The 21,987-nt window shown below is 38.2% G+C and overlaps 1 protein-coding gene across 2 annotated transcripts in view; it reads left to right on the forward strand.

Annotated features, from left to right (window-relative positions):
- The first annotated feature begins 10 nt into the window (after positions 1–10).
- Positions 11–21,987, forward strand: part of USP54 (ubiquitin specific peptidase 54) — a 102,207-nt gene continuing 80,230 nt past the window's right edge. Inside the window, exon 1 of one of the 2 annotated variants that reach the window (XM_065842928.2) lies at positions 11–104. The gene's annotated coding sequence lies outside the window, so the exon portion shown is untranslated. Of the gene's footprint in view, positions 105–251; positions 756–21,987 lie in introns of those variants that run through there. The other variant, XM_065842931.2, reaches the window with a different exon arrangement.

Raw genomic sequence — 21,987 nt, forward strand, 5'->3', positions numbered from 1 at the left:
GATGGCGGCTCTCGCGAGAGACGGGTGCTGCGGCTCCCGTAGCTATAGCAGCGGGGGATGAGGGCGGGGATGTTACGCGCCGCGGCGGGACGCGACGCCAGCAGGTAGGGACTCGCCGCCCCGGGGAGGGGCTGGCGCCTCCTCTCAGCGGAGTCCCGCCGTGACTGTCCGGTTTCGCCCTCACCCTTGACGGCGCCGGGCGGCAGCGGGGTCGTGGCTCCGGCGGCGGGACAGGAGGGGTCGCTCCCCTCAGCGGCGCGGGCGGGCGGGCCGGCCGGGTGAAGGGCCCGGGCGGGTTGTACCGCCGTGCTGGCAGCGGCCGGGTCCTTGCGGGGCGGACACGCCGGCTCCGCCGCTGCTGGCAGTACTTGGGGTTTCTCTTCTCCTGTCCGGTCCCCTCAGGGCAAAACCTACCTAGCCGTTAACTGGCTGCACGTCCCATGCGCCTGGAGCCTCCACAGCGCAGAGCAGAGCAGCCCCCGCTGTGGTGGGGCAGCCCCCGCTGTGGTGGGGCAGCCCCCGCTGTGGTGGGGCAGCCCCCGCTGTGGTGGGGCAGCCCCCGCTGTGGTGGGGCAGCCCCGTGTCCCCGCGCAGCCCCTGCTCTGGCGGGGCAGGCAGCCCAAGAAGGCTGCGGTGCACAAGGCTCCGGTGCCGGGACTCAGCGTGGCCTCGAGCCCTGACCTCCGGCGCCATTGTGCGTGAGGGACCCTGTGCGGACTTGCGGCGGGCACTGGGGAGCAGAGAGGGGACAGCAGGTACGGAATAAAGGCTGTACTGGGGGCTGAAAAGGTCTTTTATCAGGAGGGATCGTTGAAATTAACATCACTGACTTTGCATCGTGTTGGTTATTAACTCAGACGTGATCAACTGCCATTAAAAGCTACACTTGCATAGAAACTGCCGGTTAGAAGCAGCTTATAGTGTTGTATTTACTATGTTGGTCCAGGGTGGGCAAAAGCATGTGCTTTTTTTTCACTTAAACGAAAAAAAGAGAAGCTGTTTGCTGTTCCAGGATCTGATTTCGCTTGAAACCCTTCATTCAGTAGGAGGATTATGAGTGAGGATTCATGAGGATTACAGCCCTAAATAGAAACCACAACAATACACACCTGCTTTCAAAAAGTTGTCGACACAATGGCTTTCTGGTCTTTCAGCTGAGTGAAGTTGTGTCAGTATTGTAGTGGCTGACTGTGCATGTGAAAAGAGTTCAAAAAGCTTTTCAGGTCCCAGAACAAATTCTGAGTGTTATAATCATGAAAAGAAATGCATGTGAAATGGGAGGAAAAATAGTTGTGTAATTTCTCATGCAGTTTGAAAGAAACCATTATGTACTGAAAACAAGCCTCGCTAAGCTTGTGCTGCTCTTCAGACTTGATCTGTTCTTTGCTGTAATATACTTGACGTTGAATAGCAGTTTTGGAAAACAGCAGCAAAGAGCAATTGCAGCAATAGGAACACGATAGTCTTGTGTTTGTTTCCAAAGCGAAGGTATTGCTGTTCCAAGAACTAAACTGGCGAGGTAATACATAACTTGAACATGACAGTTTTTAAAAATAATCTTCAAAAATGTAATGGGGTAAAAAAAAAAATTGAATGAGTCTGTTGAAATCTGTTCTCATTTAGGAACTGATAGAAATAATGATAATTTCACTAGACAGGATACTCTTTAAATTCTGTTATAGCACCTAATCAAGAATATAGCTAATCAAACATGCTGCATGTCATTTAGACTGAATTAAATAGGGGCCTTTTTTTTTTACTTAATAAGTAATTTATTTTCTCTTACTTGGGTTATGCCAGCCATGAAGCCTTTTGCCACAGTATTCTTGGGCTGAGGTGAGGGGTAAGGCTGTGCTTGATTTATCCCATGCTAAGAAACTTACACTTATCCCAGATGACTTAGAAATTTTGCTTTGTTTATGCTAGTGACAGCTGCAAAAGCATTTAGGTTCATTTGCAGGTGAAAATTATGTCAGTTCTTCTCTCTGTTCTGGGTTAACAGTCTATTTTGAGACTGTAGTCATAAGTTCATTAAAAAGGATAATGGGAATTTAAATCCTTCTTTATCCAGTCCTGGTGATGTTATTAGGCATTAAGCCTTCTTTACATGAATTTTCATGGAGAGTCTGTAGAAGAGAAAGTGTGTTTATTTCCCAGTTTGTGGAGCTTCAAAAACCTTGTTACCTAGAGATGACAGAATAGTGACAGAGCTCTTAGGTATCGCATTATTGTAGTTATGGTGTGTTCTATCCACACTAATCACAATTAACCTCCATTGTGTTTGAGTGCTCTATAAACATAACTGTATAAAGAACGATTGCAGCTGTCCCAAATAACTTTTGGTGCAACTATGTAAAATGCAGCAGGTGATACAAAAAAGGAACTGAGGTAGGAGGATGAAAGAATAATAAAAAGTGCCAGCTATTATTTTTCTAAAATATGCTTACCTTACTGTTTAAAACCAATAAAAGTATAGGTGCTTATTGACACCTGTCAAATTTGTTAGTCTTTTCATTTTCTCATGCAACCTTCTGAAATTTAAATCCCTTAGACATCCTTCAGTTTCCTAAAATATATTCCACCCACATTTATTCAAACAGTTTATTTTAATTTGTTCTCTGAAATACTCCACTTCTTGCCTTTGTCTGAACTTTGCCTTTTAATTTCTTTCTTTTCTGTCAATAGTGGCTGCAGTCATCATTCCAAAGTTGCTGTGTATTTCTGTCACTGAAGGTCACTCCTTAGCACAGATACGCAGTGTTTGATGACAGAGAGCAGCAGCAAGAACTCTTGTCACTGACTGTCAAGGAATTTTAATCATCTTGCTTGGATCTATCTATTGTTCCTGTTAACTGCAAGTGAAGTAATAGGCAGTCTTTAGTCTTTAAGATATTTGCCTTCATCTGTAGGCAGCCCCTTTCCTAGGCTAGCATCCTGTGTGTGACGCTGCCAGGAGGAACCATCTCCCAGCTGCAGCCCAAACGCTTTCTAAAGCAAGTGAAGGCATTTTTTTGTGTTTCTTGACACACAAGTTTAGTATGTGGTTTAATCCTTCATTTCTCACAGTTATATCACTTGATGCATGGGGCTCCCTGTTCTGTGGCCTGAGACAGTTAAAAGGTTTAGGTAGGTTTCACGAGCCATTGTCTGTGAGACACGGGACTAGTGTTTGGCCAAACTAAGGTATTGCTTGGCTTTGCTACTCAGATTTTATAGCAATAGACTACATGCCAGCTCAATCAATGTGCTGAATTTATGTACAGTCATTCAGCTGTGAACTTACCTGTTGCGGCTTTCCTGAAGTCACAGTAAGTGTTCTATTTTTGGAGTTTAAGGAAGAGCTTCTGTATGGAAATTGACACCTTAGTAAAAACCAAGGAACCTGGAAGGAAGGCAGGAGGCTCTTACTTAAGTCTTAAATTATTTATTTTACACTTCCCAAGATTTGTGAGCTGTATGTGTTCTGTTGTAGTCTTAAATGTTAGAAGTAATGGTTTGTGTTTATACAATGTAAAATTTCCAGTAGATTTTGTTGTCTTGTGCCCTAAATATGTGAAGTAAAGTTTATCTTAAAGGTGCTATATCAAAACTTGGTGTCTCTATTCACTTCTGTAGCAGTTATCACTTGGTAAAATGGAGAACTGTGGTACCTGTAGAGCATTTGTTGTGATTGTTGCCAAACTATTAAGATTCAAAGGAAGAGCCTAGACTGATGGTTTTGAAACTTAAAACCATTTGTGTTCAAATTATGAAAGCATGTGGAAAGTTATGAGCTGTTATGGACTAATCCGTACATTTTCTGTCTAACATATTTATGAAGAAATACTGTAAAAACATGACTTCTCTAGTATCATTCATAGTAACTTGTAAATAAACCTATTTCTGAATTAAACTCAACTGCTGGAAATACCAGTTTTTTCAAAAAGATGGACCCAATTTGAAGTCATGCTATCTTTGAAACTGGGTCCATCTTTTTGAAACACCCTGTGCAATTCTTAGTTACTGCTGCTGCAGGTGTTGTTTAAACATTTTGGCTACAAACACATAATAACAAAATGAATATTAAATTTGATATTCCTTTTATAGAGCACTGTGACCATTTTCTCCAGAACCTTTGGGCTTATGAAATACAACTTTGAACCCGATATGGAAAGAAATCTTTAGGTAGCACTGTGAAATTTCAGTTTTAAAACTTCCATATTGGTGTCTCTTCTTTCTTATTTTATTTCTTTAGTAGTAAAACACCTGAAAGCTTTCTTCTCATGTGTATGTAGTTACAACTGGGTATCTGCAAGGCAGAAGGAGTCTTCATCCACAGAATGATGTGCTGTGCTACTTGGTGGTGCAATTTCCATTGCTCCTCTGGCACTCTCTCCTGTATAGGTGCTGTTCTTGAGATGGTGCCTGAGAAGGAAGAGATTATTTCTACCTCTGTTCAATTTTTTGTTACGCTGTTGGGTAAAGTTTGCATTCAGGAACGCAAATCGTAATGGTGAATTTTGAGTTTGATGGGATCTGGACTGAGCATGACAAATCAATTTGCAAAGGCCGGAGCTGTCAGTTCGTAGCTTTCCTTCATTACTGACCAGTGTAGATTTGAACCAATGACCCAGAGGTGAAAAGCTCAGTATTGCATTACCAAGCCTCTGATCTATCCATATGTTCTCTTGTTTGAAGTCCCTGTAGTCCTCTTAAACAGAACATGCGATAAATATTGAATATTGTTTGCACTTGTAAATACTAGAACAGTGTCCATTCCAATTGTCTGCTGTGCGTGTGAGGGCACTGAAGTTAAATATAGCAACAATTTCTTACACTCTCTGGCTTTTCATGAGAAACCCTCGTACAAATCCAACCATATGGCAAACCCCAGCGCTATCTTAAAGCCATTAATGAAGAACCTATTGCTACCATTAACAGGAAAATGAATCCACAGCTCCAAGTATCATACTGGGAGTTATTAATAACCTCAGACTGCTGCTAAGAAAATGAACTTAAATGAAATATCATTAGAAGCTGAGTCATCCCACCAACACTCCGCGTGTTATAGCTAGGTTTGTATTTATCTATGGAAGCCTTTTCGGAGTATATTACCTTTATTACATGTCTACTTAATTTGTTCTTCATTGAGTGTCTGCATTGTGCTCAATGCTGTAAAAAGCATAATGGAAGATTATTTTCCTGGATTTCATAAAATAGATTCAACAAAATATTTGATATACACAGATAGGAGTGCATAATCTGTTTTCCCATTTATTCTGAGGTAAGGTGTTTCTAGGCAACCTACTTAACAGGAGGAGGTCAAGAAATGTAAATACTTGTTTGAATTTTCAGTGTGTAAGGCTACTAAAACAAGTTACTGTCTGTACGTCATAATTTCTGTGAGCTGCAGAAATAGCAAAATTTACATTTGTAGGTATTTGGATTGTCATTTTATCTCCTTATCCCTTCTCATCCAATCCTTAATCCCGTTCTCCCACATAACAAGGGACAGTGCTGCAGATAGTCTGTACTGATTGACTTGCTGCCAAATCAAATATTTGGAAGTGAACTTTCCTACTCCCCCCTCGTTAACAGTGCGTTTTGGGTCTTTTTCCTCTACTTGACCATCCATTTTCATGTAGTCTATAGGAATGTAATTAGTTTTGAGATCTCTATTTTTTTATTTTGAAAGGTTGGAAATTGGGCAGCTGATGCAAAAGGTGTTGGAAGAAAACCGATTTTGTCAGATGCTTTTGTGGGCAATAAAAGTAATTTATTGCCTAGTTACTAATTAAATGAAGCTTATGATCATGCTTTCTGATGTATTCTTGGTCCCATTTGTTTTCTTCCCCTTTTTCAGTTAAAGCATCTCACTTAAACCACCATCTTCCTCTTTTTGCATAGCATTCCTGGTATACAGGATGTAATCCATGTCTGGTTTGTTATTTTTTCCCCACTCCTTTGATTGTATTGCATTCATTTCCTATGTGTTCTATCATTAAAAGCAAAATGTTTGAATCCTTGGGGGTCTTTATGAGAATTGGAGAAATCAGGTTTTTAAAACTCGTATATATAAATTGTGAATGTTTCCTTCTTTTGAACATCTCTGCAAGCTTGAAATGATGCCATTTTATGTTGCAAATAAGACTTCGCTGAGTTGTGGTTGGCCGTAGAATTGTGAAAGGACATGAACCTTGGTGATCTCTTGGTTAATTATTTTGCAATAGGCCCTGGCTTATCATGTTCTGCTGTAACTGATTTGACGTGTGGATTTGGTCAAGCCTGCAGTCCTTGAATTTGAAGGCTAGAAGTGCGGCTTTTGGAATTACTTTCCCTGGTTGTCTTTTCCACGTCCAAAAATTTGGACAGATAAATCTCAGTTGCTTTCCCATCCTGTTTAAATCTGAACAGTGGATGTGGGTTTACTGTAGACATCTATTTTTAAAATGTGGTCAAGCTTTCAAATTGGTATAAACACTTTTTGGCACAAAGGTAGGTTTTTATGAGTATGTGCATTGCAAATAAGCAGTAAGTAATTGTTGACTCAAAGGTTAATAATGCTAAAGTCAGAAGCAGGTAGGATGATCTGTAATAAATAACAATCACATATTAGTACCTTGTGTAGAATTCTTTTTAATGGTACAGTTAGGCTCACCAAAATTTATACAGAAGTGCACACTGTATGTTGTGTGGGGGAGAACAGTTTGTGTATGAGAAGCCTATAGGGAATCAAGGGGAAACCAGCTGCACTCTTTTTTTTTTTTTAATCTTTTTATCTGCATGAAATCTGTTTTGGCATTTTACACTCTTGAGTAAAGACCAGCTAGCTTGTTAATTTCTAATAGCTGGTAAAATGTAAATCGGTATTTGTAGTAGATAATATTTGGTGTGTGTAATTCTTATGTTTTTATTTAAAAAAAAGTATGTGATTTATTACATTTTGACTTTTGAAAATAATGAATGGACTAAAAATATGTAAGAGTGATTCACACGTGGGAGACAGTTTGAAGAGGAGGATTCTTCAGTATTCAGTATAACACCAAATGTTAAAATAAATGTATTTTGGGAAATAGTTAATCGGTGAAGTGTGTCATGGCACAGAGGATAGCAAAAGACTTTCTGATCTTCCAGCTGGTATTTCTAGTAGAATCAACTTATAAATGGATCAATAAAAAACAGCTAATGCATCTCATGAGTTGTACTATGGCATGGAAACAGGTTAATGTCCTCACTAGATCTGCCTGTTATTCAAGAAAATAGGTCATGCTGGGGAAAAGGGGGGGGAATTAAAAAAAAAAAAAAGTGTTGATTATATACTCTGCCTGTTCCCCAAAACCTTTCCATTATGCTATACCTGAGGCATGCTAATAAATAGACAGTAAAGCTTCATAAAACTTGTGATTAGTAAACTGCAGCATTCTCTGTGATATCTATTGTGGACATTGTTATGCACAACAAATCCATGCAGTACTTACATTGTAACAGATAATATCTAGGGAGTTTGTGTAAATATTTTTCAAGTATTTTTTAAAAAAAAACATTCCCAACAAAAGCTTTAGGATCCTTTGATTATGGATGCTTGGTAGATTTTTAAATATAGATTTATTTATTCTTCTCAAAGAGAACTGTGAAAGAATGCTGCAGTGTGAGCCTGGCAGTGCTGCAGGATGAACAACAGTTCTGTTTTTAAGGTGCTCCTTGTTTGTTTAAATTCTTGAAGCTAGAGAACATCCATGCACTTTTCATGGAAGCTTTTTGATACAATGGTTTGGACATTGCTATTAAAATGCATTGTTTCAGGAGAGGATCAGCACAGAAATAATAAAACTTTATTGTTAGCAAAAAGATATTTATATTATCTTCTCCTTTTAGATAGCTGAGTTTAAGACTGTAGATTTGAAATGGAAATAGCCATCTTTTGAGAAGAAACATCTTCTGTTGTGCAAATGTGTTTTCTTAAACAGCTTTTCCTTTCTGGGAGAGATAGAAAGGTAGTTTAATTTAGCAATGTATTTCTTCAATTAGTCCATTTACTGTTCAGTCATATTCAGCAGTATAATTTTCACATAAATTAAGTTATTTACCACTTCTTCATTGTGTTTTTCTCTGTTCACCTTTTGCGTCGATGAGTTCTCCTCTCCCTGTTGGTCTGTTGTCACAGCTGCAGCCTGGAAAGGTACCTGGGCAATTCCACTGTGCTCAGTTCTTGCTCTGGCAGGAACTGGCAGTGTTCACAGACAGAAAATGGTACAGTCTTGTCATCTCTATGAGAACAGAGAAGCTTCTTAGGATTAAGGATAAAGAGTGACATTTTCAAGTTGAATTTGCTTTTTCTGACTCTCTAGTTCTGGGAACATTTCTGGGCAGAAGCCACAGTGCTAGCAAAATATTATTTTTCAGGATTATTCTGCAAAGGAATATATGAGGTTTTGGGAGAGAAAAGTGGAAAATGCCTGACTGTTGCAGTGTCGTGCCCAGCGGAATTGCTTAATTTTGCTGTGAAAAATATTACATCAAGTATCAATTACAAAACTTTTTTTTCCTCCCCTTCTGATAAGGAGTGTATGTACTGTTTGTACAGGAATTAGGATTGATATGTCATTTATCAATAACTTTAACCTATGAGATGTTTTATCTCATGTATGCATAGTAAATAAAAATACTTAAAATTGTTAGAACAGGAATTCAAAGCCTAAAATAACATTTCTAATGAATCCTGAACTTTTTAAGCATCTTTGGATGTTTTTCTAATTTGATTTTCACTGCAGAAAAAATTAAACACTAATTTGTTGTAGTATTGTTTTACTTGAAACTTAGCTGCCTCTGGCAGATCTGTAAATGGTTATGGTAGCTCTAGTGGTTCTTTCCTCATGTCTCTACTCCCTACTTCATTTTGATGGTATCAATAAAAGTTGTGCAACAATATTCCATTTTCTTCATGGGCTTCCCTTCCTTTTCTTATTCTGGCTTGTCTGGAATTCATTTGAGTAATGACATGACTGTTAAATACTGGGGCCCATATTGTCGTCCAAAGATGTGAATGAGTTATGATATTCATCTTGTCTGTAATTTCAAATGACCTTGAGTATTAATAGCACTTTAATTTTGATACTTCAATAAAACACTGGAAATGCTGTTCTTGAGGTGAACTCGGAATTTTCAGTGGCAATTCTTTGTTTTCTACATATTAAATTTTCACTGGTTCTGTGTGATGCCAGCCTGCTGAGCTGATACAGGAATGCCAATAGGTCTCTGTTTTACATAGGACATGAAAATGTCTTCATTTGTCCAGTCATACTAATGTTCTCATTTGGTTTGTGAAAATCACTCATAAATAAACAGTAGGAACTTTAATCAGGAAATGTGTGGAGTATGTTACAAATATATGGACAGAAATTGAAACAAAAGAGGTTTTAATTGGTTGTAAGGAAGACTTTTTTTTTTTTTCTCCATTAGAATAGTCATTCATTTGAATGAGAGGCTGGACAGCTTCTGTCCTTGGGGGATTTCAAGATCCAACTGGATAGAGCCCTGAGCAACCTGATCTGCTTTTAGCATGAGATTAGACTAGAGACCTCCTCTGGGGTTCTTTCTAGAATCAGTTCTCCTGTGATTCTGATTTACTTTTTGATCACACTCCTCTTCTTCAGCATTCTTTTTCTTAGCTGCATGAGCTGATCCTTTGAAGTGCTCAGTGAATTCCTTCTGCGAGAATGGCATCACATGAGACTGGAGAGTTAGAGGCACCAGCTCAGGAAGAAAAGGAATGCAGAGAAATAACTGTCCAACCGTCCTGAGAAGAAGCTGAGGCTATGCACAGATTAACTCCTGCTTTGAAGAATATTCCTGTGAAGATTTAGTATAGATCAAGCCATTTTCCTAAGAGGACTTAATCAAAATATGAAATTCTATGTTCTAAATTTTAATAAATGATGGAGGACCTTGACTCAGCAAACATCAATTTTTGCACAAGAAATAGGGGATTCTGACACATACTACAAAATATTCAGAACAAATTTTAGCTATTGGTAAGATAAAGGTTAACTTAGATATAATGCACACAAGAAGAATTAGAACAAGGGAGCTAGCACATTCTTTCTGCTAATGAAACTAAGACAACACTTCAGACCTACCAGCTGAGTTTAGTGTGACTGTTGAGCAGGAGGTCACCAAGGCATTATGTGTTGTGCCTGTTGCTGAGCTTGGTGCTTCAAATAAACTGAGCTTGTTGTGGGGTGTGGTGTTTCTTGGGTTTTGGTTGGTTGGTTGGTTTTATTTTTTATTTTTGTTTGTTACTGATATAAATGAAGGCAAATGAAGAGGCCAAAAATAAATTTTGTTTAATTGCAATCATCTGTCAAGCAGACTGAACTGTGTAAAGGTTTTTTTTAAAAGAATAGCATTGTCAGTTGCTCTTCAGTGTTTTGGAAGAAAGAAAAGATGGATTTAGATTTAAAAAGAATCTCTTCAGGAGGATTTTTTTGAGACTGTATAAAAATATACTTTTATCATTGGAGTCATGTCATGAGAAAGGAAAAAATTTAGAAGCTATCATAATTTATACCTGTATAGTATAATCAGTATAGTTTGTGAAGAGACTAATACCTGCTAAAAGTTATAGTGGGGAGGAAGAAATCTTTTTTTCTCTATTTAGTAGTAACATGTTAATGATGAAATTGGTCTGGGACTTAACTGAGGTCTGTTTTATTTTAAATACCCATTTTACATTTCCATCTTATCCTTTGGTGTTGGAGGAAGATCAAATACTTGATTTTGATTTACATATTTCTAAAGAGAGTTCCAGGTTCAGGGTCTGACTCGGCAGCAGAGCTACTGGTGCTGCGTAGTGATGTTCTGTGTGGCTGCTCCAGTTTGCCAAATTACTTTGATATGAGGTAGGTGCTGGCGATGCTTTCTAGTGTGAATGCCAAAGATAGATCCAGCTGCTTGTTTTGGACTGCACACAGTTGGTAACAAATGAAAAGCAGTTCAAGAGATAGATTGCCCCTCTCCTGCCTCCACAATTATCATATATCTGTCCTCCCCCACGATGACTGTAGGCAATAAATAGAATTTTAGCACACATATATTAGTGGTTGAATTTTCTCTCCTCTACCCGTTCCCATTATTTAGGTATGTAGTCATGCAGTTTTAATTCTGCCAACATTCTTTGTTCTTAAAAACTACTGAATAGAGAGGAAAGTGGTATCAAATGAATTGGTCTTCCAATCTCCCCTTTTTTATGAGTATTAACCTGTTTGGTTAGTGTGAGTGTTTTAATTAGTTCATTTTTTCTTTGTCAGGGTGGGGAGAAGTTGCCTTAGCTGCTTATCAGTCAACAGAAATTCCTCTGGTAACGTTACCACATTAATGAGGAATAGTGATGATGACGCTGAGCCTGTTGAGGGCTGGTGAAGGCCAGCTTTAGGGTGCTCTGAAGAGTTTGTGGGAAAACACTTGGTTTTCAGGAGGCTGATACTCGTTACCTTATAATCCATAGGTACCCTAGCTCAGGACAGCATGAAGGCTCTTGGTTACTAGTTTTTTCTTGAATAGTGCTGTCCTTAATCCTTCATCTCACAAGCAGTTTACCTCCTCAGAAGGAAAAGAAATAGTAGCATAATGTACTCCTTGAACAAAAAGCATGTTTGCAACAGTAGCTGATCCATAGGACTTTCTATCACTCTATGGAGGACTTATCTTCTGTCCATGCACTTCTGGAAAACCATTCTTTGGGGTCTTCCAGTCAGCTTTCACAGAGGATTTTATTATTGGTCTTGTAAAAACATCATAATACTAATGGAGCATTACACATAGCAGTCTAGAAAAAGCTAATCACTTTAATTTTGGCTTTTGAGACACGGACATTTGTAACTTTCTATATTAGCAGGAACTGTCAGGAAAAGCTAATGGTCAAACAGATGTGTGTGTCAATTTTTTTTTCTCCTGTCTGGGCTTTATGAAATAAATGACACACTTGCAAAGTCTAATTACTTAATAGTTCCTTCAAGTGTTGAGCACTATTTATAAGCTATAATTATCCAAATGACTTTAGAGAGGGAAAACTATATTCTTCTGCCTCAATAGCATTCACTTAAATGTCTTGATTTCTTAGTTTGGGGGCAGAGGGGAAAGCATATGTATGTGTTTGCCTGTCATCTGCATGTTCCTTGGGAAATGCAATCCAGTCCCTTCCTCTAAGCTTACTTGGACTTAATGTCAGAACTTACCTTCTTGCCCTATTGGCACATTGAGATCTTTGAAACCATGGCTTTGAAAATTGGAAGTTGGAATAAGAAAACTGTATCATTGCCAAAGATCCATTTGACACTTTTATAAAGAAACATATCTTCCTGGAGGGAATACTGACATTTTTGTGTAGTTTCAAGGCAAAATTGCTTTGGAGATTCTTTAGTCATTAGGGAAATTTATCCTCTGTTGCACTGGGATTTTATCAATGTATACTGGTATTGCAGAAATTATTTGGACTTCAGGCTAGGATAATGTAGAGCAGCATTTGTCATGTTTTTAATGATGCCTTTTCTCCTGCTTCCACAACTGGAGTAACCTCTTTTTTGCAGACAGAAGTTTCTCCCAGGAGAGAATATCTGTGGCCTTGGTGGCTGTTGCTGCCTTAGGCAGCAACCCAGGATTGGAAGTACAGGCATTTTTACAGCTGGAATCAGTCCTGTTTTCTTACACTGTTTAAATTTCAGCCTTGAGTCTTATTTTCCTGTTACTTCAATTCAATGGAAATAAATGTTTGCTGGTACCTTTGGATTTCTGGATGCAGCCAGGATGCCAGCACTGGAAGTTTTGTGTTATGAATGACGTAGATTTTATATGTCATTTGAATGCATATTTATTTATGTTTTGATCAGAAATATAACTTTGCCTAATAGGAAAGACAATCAGGTAGAATTGCTAGGCAAAGTATTAGCATGGATTTTTGAAACAGTGTAAATTGGCAAGATGTACTAATAAAAAGCAACAGTATTTATTATGCAAGGTTCATCGATTTATTTCCCAGTTACTTACATGTTTAGGTAAGATCTACCTCTTTTATAAACTACGATGATGTTGCTTGCTTGCTCAGCTCTTTTGGATCTTTTGCAGTAAGGAGAAGAAAACTAGAGATGAAAATATAGAAGAACTTGAGTCTGGTGTTTTGGTTTGAAACATTTGAGAGATTTAGTATTGAGTTTGCTATTCACATTCAATCTTCCTGGTCTTATCAGTGAAAACCATGAGAGCTTCCATGCTGAGTTAGACTGAGAATCTGCTTAACCTGGTCTCTTATTCTAGTGGTAATCAAGGGGGGATGCTCTGGCATTCTTCTCCAGCTCACGCATTTTACGTTGCTGAATTTTCAACTTTTGCCATGCCATTATTTTCATTGGTTGCTCCCCAGAATCACTTGTTTTTTCAGCTTTATGGGGTTCTTTCCTCTTCTTTGCCTGTAATTTTATGGTAGGGTTGTAGGTGGTCATTCTTTTAGTTTGTATCTGTATTCTTTTAGGCTTGTATCTGTTGCTTCCAGGATTCATGTGTTTGGACTTAATATCATACCTCCTTTATTGTCTTTCTGTGGTGGTAGACTGATGGTTGACAACAGGGAGAATGGTTAATAAAGGAATGAACTTTGCTTGGTGTCCCTCTCTCATTTCCTCATTTAGAATTTGTCCTTTGAGTCAACTTATTCTTTGTTCCCAACAATCAGCTGGTAATTAGTTGTCTCCATTTTTATGGCTTTTTATTAGTTCACTGTTGTTTTTTTGTTATGCAGTCTTTTTGTTTGGTGGGGTTATTTTGTTCTATTTTTTATTATTATTTTGTTTGCTTTTGGCTTTTTTTTTAGGAAAAGCTTTTGGCTAGGGTTACATCATTTCTATTAGTCAAGCAGTGTCAACTATGGCTTAAAGAAAATGTGTAGTGAAAGACTATGAAAAACCAAAGCAAATTTAAAAATATGTCTTCTGCTGTTTGGTGTTTTTTTTTTTTTTTTTAATCTATCCAACTGTTGGTAGTTTAGGGCTATGCTGAACTGGATCTAGATAATAATCTATAATTGCCTCTAATTGATCTGTCCTCCATCAATAAGTCTAGTTTTTTTGAACCAAATTGTATTTAGACATAGAAAACATTCTCAGGTAGGAAATTCCATGATTTACACAGTAAATAGTGCATTTGTAACTCTAGATTTGTTTTTAAACCTGTTACCTCATGATTTCTTTGTTTTCTAGATTATAGTATTGTGAAATAATGCATAATCTCTTGTGATATAAAGACTTCTATTACAGTCCCCTTGCTCCCTTCCTAACTATCTGTTCTTGTCTTCTTTTGCTGTCTCTTTTGTGGTTCTACCTTAATATTTCAGGGATGTGGTGGCAGGAACTATATGTAAGAGTCAAGCTTTAGAACCACAATGGGTTTATGCAAATAATACCTGTTAATTGTATATACCTCGTAAAGATCTCAGTGAAGCCTGTGTACCAGACAATGTGTTCTGCAGTCCTCGATAGACACAAATTTTTAGTACTTTTATCCAAAGTGTTTGACTGCAGCTTTGCTCTTTGTGGGGGAGGTTAGCCCTTGCTGGGAATATATTTGTGTTTAATGATTCCATTGTGTTCTATGCAACTGCAAAGCTTTCTAGGTTGCTTGCGAAAGGTGTTTTTAGTGAGACAGTATGTCGTCTTAACTATTTCTGTCTTTCCCTGGCTCTAGATTAATTCTTGCTGTGCCCAATGAAGTGGTGATAACAAACATCTGTGTCTCTACAAGTGATAGTGTCAGCCGAAGTTGTGTGTATTTAATAAGGTATCAGCATGTCTTTAAAGGGAGCTATGGAAATGGTCTAGTTTTTTTAAAATGTAATCACTTAAAACTTTGCAGTTTCAAAGTAGCCAATTTTTAAGTAGAGAAACTGTTGACCCTCAAAAGGGAAGTAAATATAAAGGAGAGCAGGCTGGTGGGCTTGGCTTGTCGGTAAATAGTTAAGAATGGAGTATGCACACCTTTTTTGTTTCAGTCATGTCTTTAGATTTAGCTTATCTGTCCAAATAGTGACAATTGGTGGGTTGATACCATGGGAAAGATCATGGTACTTAAAATTTTGGAGGAATGAGAACTGGGCCACTGCACCATTAGTTACTACTGGATATTTATTACACCAGCCTTCCTCATCACATGGTGTGTAGCCATTACCCAGGATTAAATGTGTTGGAATCAGGGTCAGCTACGCTAAATGGCACTGCTCCCTTGCTGCTTGTGATGAATGTCCAGAAACAAGGCTTCCTCTGACAAGAAACTGAGGATGTATTTCTTGTCTTGGCTATGTAAGCAGGCAGTATTCCTTTTGCTGTTTGAAAATTAATCCAGGAGAACTCAGTTTTCAGCATTTTTTTCACTTTTTTTTTTTTCCCCCAGAAGTCTGTTGTAAGTCTTTCAGTCCAGAGATTTCAACAAATGTACTTTAGCATGGTATCATCAGTAGCCAGAATGGATGGGCACAGAGGCTTGGCTTGTCAGAGAATGTTAGCGTAGAACTGGGAATAGAATATGGATGTTTTCGGCTGTTCCAGCACTGTCACATCCCCAGTTCAGCGGAGAAGAGGAACCAGATCTTGTGCTGTCTGCCTTCTTACAGAAATAGTTCTAAAATCTGTTAACTTCTTGAGGCAGGAGGGGGGAATGTTCTTGGAAGACAGGCAAAGTAGCATAATCAAACTACATTACAATGAGCTCTTATGAGTTATCAGATGATTTTGCTAATGTTACTTGTGTGCATATCCATACACAAGAGAGAGAAATTAGATTTAATTCAGAAACTCACCTGCATAATTTTGTAGAGAGTTGTTGAACTAAGTATGTATTTGAATTGAATTACAGTGTGGTTATGAATACAGCATAGAAGCTAATCATGTAGCAGATAGTGAACTAGGTATGAGAGCTCTTACTATCCAAGTTTAAAGGTAATATTAGGATCCTGCATCAATGCCATTTTTTGTATAGATGGTAATAGCTGTGACACATGGAGCAGCAGTGCAAATCACGTCTGCAAGGTGTGTCTCTTACCATGTTAATTTTTCTAAACACATTTGGTTCTTGAGCTCTGAGTTGAAATGATTACATTATGGGAGCTATAGTAATTGATCTACTTCATGTAAAAGAAAATCAAACACAGTTGCTTAATGTCTCTTTCAAAATACATTGAATACCACCCACTTCAAATTGGCCAGCAAAATGTTATAGTGATTAGTGTTAGTGTTCAATATTGCTAAGATGATGAATAAAAAGAACAGTAACATTTGTAACATTCTTACTTGTTTCCAAAACATTAATCTTTTTAAAAGTGTGCCTTCAGCAAAAAGCAAACAAACAAACATAAAAACCAACCCCCTAAATCCTGACAGTTGAAGCCTGAGTATTTGTCCTTGTAAATTACTTTGCCTCATCAGGAAAAATGTGGTAAGCTGTAAATTAGTGACTGAGCAGTTGCAGTGCACATTTTCCTTTGTGAGTATATTGTCTGAGATTTCCCTTGAGTATATATAGTTAATTTGCTAGTGGTTTATACAAATATGTTTTGCTTCTCAGGCTAATTGGACAAGAAGTGCATTAGTCAGTGAATGCAGTTCAGCTGATGGTCAGTATCTTGTTAAGTCACGATAAATCAGTGTTTTAGCCTCCTCCTTCTGTGGTACCCAAAACACGGGATGTCTGGAATGGTACTTTTTTTTTTTTCACTTCAAAAACATTTGTACTATTAACTAGATACTGTCAGATACTCCTCAAAAACTGTTAATTTACCATCTCAACCTGCATGAGTAGTATTTTCATTCTTTTCTTTTATTGTTAAACTTGTTAATTTTGCCCTACTATCTAAAGTGTCATCATAAAATTATACAGTCTCAGATGAATTTTGGATTATTGTAGGGGAAGTAATTAATTTTAAAAGATACTTTTGCATCCTAACTATCAATTTTTATTAGCTTATAATTGTATTACAGTATCCTACGTCTTTTGGTCTGTGGTATTTATGGCAAGATGAAGTTTTTCAATGAGGGGAAGGGCTAGAACGCTATGAGTGTGCTTAGAGTATGCAGAAGATAACAGTTTTCAGTTTTGTGTAATCATTGTATAATTCTTGTGAAAAGGAAATGAACCCTTTGGGTGCATGGTGACTATCCTACAATACACTTAAGAAAACTTAGATATTAGTTATCCGGCAAAAATCGGCAGAGCTACCCTAGAGCTGCTAATGTCTTTAAACTTTTTTTCTTCCTGTTCTTTGTTGCTATTTTAAAATAATGAAATCAAACATTTACATCTTAAGCTGCCACATACGCCTGTACTATAATAAGAGTCTATTATTATGTAGTTTAATTTTGGGCAATGACAGCAAGTAACTAACATTTCTAAATGTAACAGTGCAACAATGTAGGAACGTACAGAAGGGTCACTCGTTTTGTATGCTGTGCTATCAGAACAAATATGCTGTGAGAGCCAGAGTATCTGCAGGATTACCTGTGTCAGGCTTCTAATTTTTTTTTTTTTTTTTAATCTGCAATCCATTATTCAGTATTTGTGCATGAGAATGTGAACAAAGTTTGTGCCCCCTGCCCACCCATCCAACCCAGCTCTCTCTGCTGGGTGTGCAGAGACAGATTTAATAACTGACACAGAAGCAAAGCTAATATGCTGCAAACAATCTGCCAGTTGGTCTTCTCAAACTGGTGTGATTGCAAGTTTGGATTGCAGAGCTCCGGTGCTGCTCGTGTTACTGTCTTATTGCAGTTCTCCTCCACACAGTGGGTGAACTGCAGTGGCTACCCCATCAGAGTGCCCCTTCCTTCTCCTGGGGCCTGGGCTTTACCTTTCTGAGGGCTGCGCAGCCTGCAGGCAGGACTGGAGCCCCACTGCCAGCCGAGCTGCCCTCACCACAGTGTGCTCCTGTTAGATCTGCCCAGAGATCCATGGCTCTGTAACGTGAAGGTTTTGATAGGCAGCGCAATTTTGTAAGATGTACTCAAAGGAAGTACTATGAAAATATCCACAAAACATTAGCAGGTGTATAAGGGAGCAGCATTTAGCACAAGAAGGAAATAAAAAGCACAGAGGATGTATGAGATGGATGGCAAATCTGAAGCAAGCCTTTTGCATCCTTCTTTGTACTTGGACAGGTTATTTATTAGGCTGGGCTTGATGAAATTCATCCTTTGACATGTTAAAGAAAAAAATGTGACCAAATCTATCTCAGTACCAGTAGCTGCTATTTGAGGTGCTGGAAGACTTGCAAATGAAAAGGAGAGGTGGGAGGAGAGCAGCCAGGAAGTTATAGACTATTCATCTCATCTTCCACATTTTAAACAAATTCTTGCAAAAAGTATAAACCTCTGGGAAACAAGAACACGAGTCACAACCACCATGAATTTAAGAAGAGTAAATAGTCGTACCAGTTTAATTTTCTTCAGTAACATGACAGTAAGGCCTGTGAATTGACAAGAAAAGTGTGAATGTTAATATTTTCATGGTAGTGAGTTCTTTGGCACTGTTTCTTCACTTGTTTGTAAGATTATCACATGAAAAATGGCCTGAAAGAAACTGTTGTAGAGTAGGAACAAGGCTTGTTGGATGACTGTGCCTGGTGGGTGGTTATTAATGATTGTTTGTCAAAATGAAATGGTTGTATTGAATGTGCATCCTCCACGGTCTGTTGGGTCTGTACTCGTTCTGCTTCACTTCAATCTTTTCGTTAATGACCTTGATGATAGAATAGAGAGTGTACTTACAAAATTGATTCACTAAAAATGCCCCTAAAACGTGGAGGTAGGTTGTATGCATAGGGCACAAGTTTAAGAGCACGAAAATATTTTAAGAAAATTGAGGAAATATTAGAATAAATAGGAGATTAAAGTTCTGCACTTAACAGAAATTGTGAAACACACAAATACAGGGTAGGGAATAAGTAATTAGGTGATAGTTGTCCAGAATTCCTGATGTTGTAAAAGGACAAACGTTATATCAGGAAGGATAAAAATATGAGTGTAGGCCATAAAACATACAGAACAATCTTTTTTCATTGACAGGTAAGTCCTCAGTTGAAGTGTTCTGTATGCTTAAGTTAAATGCCCCAAGAAAATAAAGCTCAGCTGAAGAAAGGCTGGGAGAACAGTAATCAAATCATTTGAGGTCTAGAAAATGTGGCTTAATTGGAAAGGCAGAAATAATTTGGATGAGGGAAGAAGGGAGTGTGCAAGCCCCAAAAAGAGAACTGGAAGGCATAACTTCTTGTGTTTGTGTATGTAATAGACTATTTCAAGAAGATGGGAAGCTGTCAAGTATAAGGCCCATCTAGGAGAGGTAGGGCAAAAAAAAAAATCTCAAATGATCTTAATCTGTATTTTTTGCACTAATTTACGTCTTGGACTGGGAGCAAAAGACCAGTTCCTGAGATAATTGAATGTTGTTTCTCATAAGGCATTTTCTTTATTTAGCTGTGTGTTGAATAACAACATTATTTTAAGACTGATGAACAGTATGTATAGACTTTTTGGAATGTTACTGATTAAAAAAAATGAACAGTTTGTACATGGAGACTAGTTACCCTGAGACAGTATCCATGAGACAAAATGATAATGCAGACAGCCCCTGCATTGCCAGTCCTTCTGCTTCTAATGTCCTCTAACTCAGTAGCCTTCATCTTGTTTTTGTTGATACCTCACTACATAAGTACTAGATATACCAGACAAGATTTTCAGCTTGCTTTTCCTACTTTATAGCCTTGACAGGGCTATCAGTAGTCAGCTTTTATTTCTTTCTCATTTTCATAATGACTTCAGTTGTCAGTCCAGCACTTTAGGGACTCAACATATTATTACCATAAGAAAACAAGGAGTGTACTGTAGGTAATTGTTTTGTTTATGAAATCTTTCCCCATTTCCATTGTGTGTTTCTTCACTGAGAAATGAGTGCAGCCTGAGTTACCTGAGGCTGTAACATGTGTTGTTAGCATACTTTGAGTCTCCATTTGCATTGTTATACCCTAGAACGCATCTTTAATCATCACAGCTGGAAATTACTTTGTTTAGCAATTTTAGTTTCCATTTTCTCAAAGAGAAATAAGTGATTGCATGAGTTAAAGCCAACAGCCTGTGTACAGTGTAGCCAGCCAAACCTGAATTCTGCTCTTGAGAGTGGAATTTGTCCCAGCTTCAAGCACTTTTTAATGGGGCTTTTTGTTTAAGTAAATGTGAAGAAAAATAAGAATTTCAGTGTTCCTTCTTTCTAATAACTTATTGTGAGCTGCTTCCAATTTACATCTTTGCCCCCCCCCCCTTTTTTTTAAAAAAAAACCTATTTCTTTATTACTTCTTTACTGTTTTGAGATGTTTATATGAAGGAACCTGGAAGTTCTGACAGCTGGACAAGAGGTGGTGAGAAGCCCTTAAATGCAGGGGAGATGTCTGATGTGGAAACTTTAGGGGTCCAACATCCTGCAGGGAAATATTGCGGAGCTTTTAATAGGTGGAGTTTTTTGTGCATCACGGTAAGGGTCGGGGCGATTTGAAAGGTAAGTTTGATATTGGCTTGGATATGAGGGGTTTATGTGAGCTCTCCTGCCAGATCACTGGTTACTCTTATGCTAATCTTGGGCTTCTCTATCCCAAAGTGAATTTGGGCTAAATTTTAATGGTTTTTCTTCATCACGTGCTTTGCTTTCTGGGTGGTCATGTTTGTATATCTACAAGGGAAGTTATTGCTGACATTGATTATTTAAATGTTGATCACTAGCTTTTAAATTTCCAGACAAATACATGTAGGGAGAACTCTCAGGTTTGTGCTTGTTCAGGGTCTGGTCATATCTAAATGGTTTGGGGTTTTTTAACCATCAGAGACAGAAATTCTTGCTTTGAAATTGAAAATGTAGAGCTAGTTGTATGAATCTGGCAGGTGATGTAGATATTTGGAATAAATATGAGGGTTCTTACTGCAATGGAATACAAAGTAACGTAGTTTATTGCTGATGAATACTCAGTGATAAAATAATCTTTGAAAAATATGCCAAAAATGCTAAGTCTCTAAGGGAATGCCAACAGCATGTGCCACTGAAATTGGAAGGATGAGACTCCTATGTAGGCGGAATGTATAATGAAGACATAGCATAGTACAGAAGTTGCAAGATGTTGCAACCTCTTCACAACCAGCTCTAAGTGATATTGATGCTTCTGGGTGTATGAGGCAAAAACAGCATTTAGTGCAATTCAAATGATGTAGTTGAGAACGCCTGGGGTTTGGGAGTGCTGAGCTCCTGCCAACCCTCCGGGTTAGGGTGATAGAGCTGTTTTTGTCTTGCATGGCTGGGTAGCAATGACATCTACAGCAGCAGAGGGCTGTTGATCAATGGATAATTTCATCTTGTATCTTACTTATTGTTTTTGAAAGCCATAGGTAGATGATAAAACTCATGGCTTTATTTTTTCGTAAAGAACTGGGATGTGGATGCCTTAAATAATTCAATCTGTCATGGAACTGGGCTTCTACCTTGCTTAGCTGCACTTGAAAATCTACTGAGGAAGTACACACCCCCTGTCTTTATTGTTCATGATGCACTTTCTATGCTTGACTTAATGAAGATAATAACTAACTGACTCATGACCAACCAGAATTACTTTTGCCTTGCTTTATTCAGTAAAGGAAGGATGCCTCACACTGTGGAATGCTGGACTGGGCTGTTGGATGTCCTTCTAAAGTACCTGGTATTTGGCTGTCTCTTTTTAGAATTGCAATGTTAAACAAAGCTCCTATTATGTGTCTTATAAGCATAAGTTAAAAGTGTGGTGCTATGAAGAATCTGTTAGCAGAATTACAATCCAAACTTGCAGTTTAGTGATGTCACAAAGTCTAAAGTTTGAGTAGTAGGTTTCAGGTCTGAAGGAAATGGAGGAAGGTCCATTCTTAATGCAGTGCTGGTACACTTCCAAAATTGGATGTGGCTGAGCT

This window comes from Patagioenas fasciata, chromosome 8, assembly GCF_037038585.1.
Source record: "Patagioenas fasciata isolate bPatFas1 chromosome 8, bPatFas1.hap1, whole genome shotgun sequence".
Classification (NCBI taxonomy): domain Eukaryota; kingdom Metazoa; phylum Chordata; class Aves; order Columbiformes; family Columbidae; genus Patagioenas; species Patagioenas fasciata.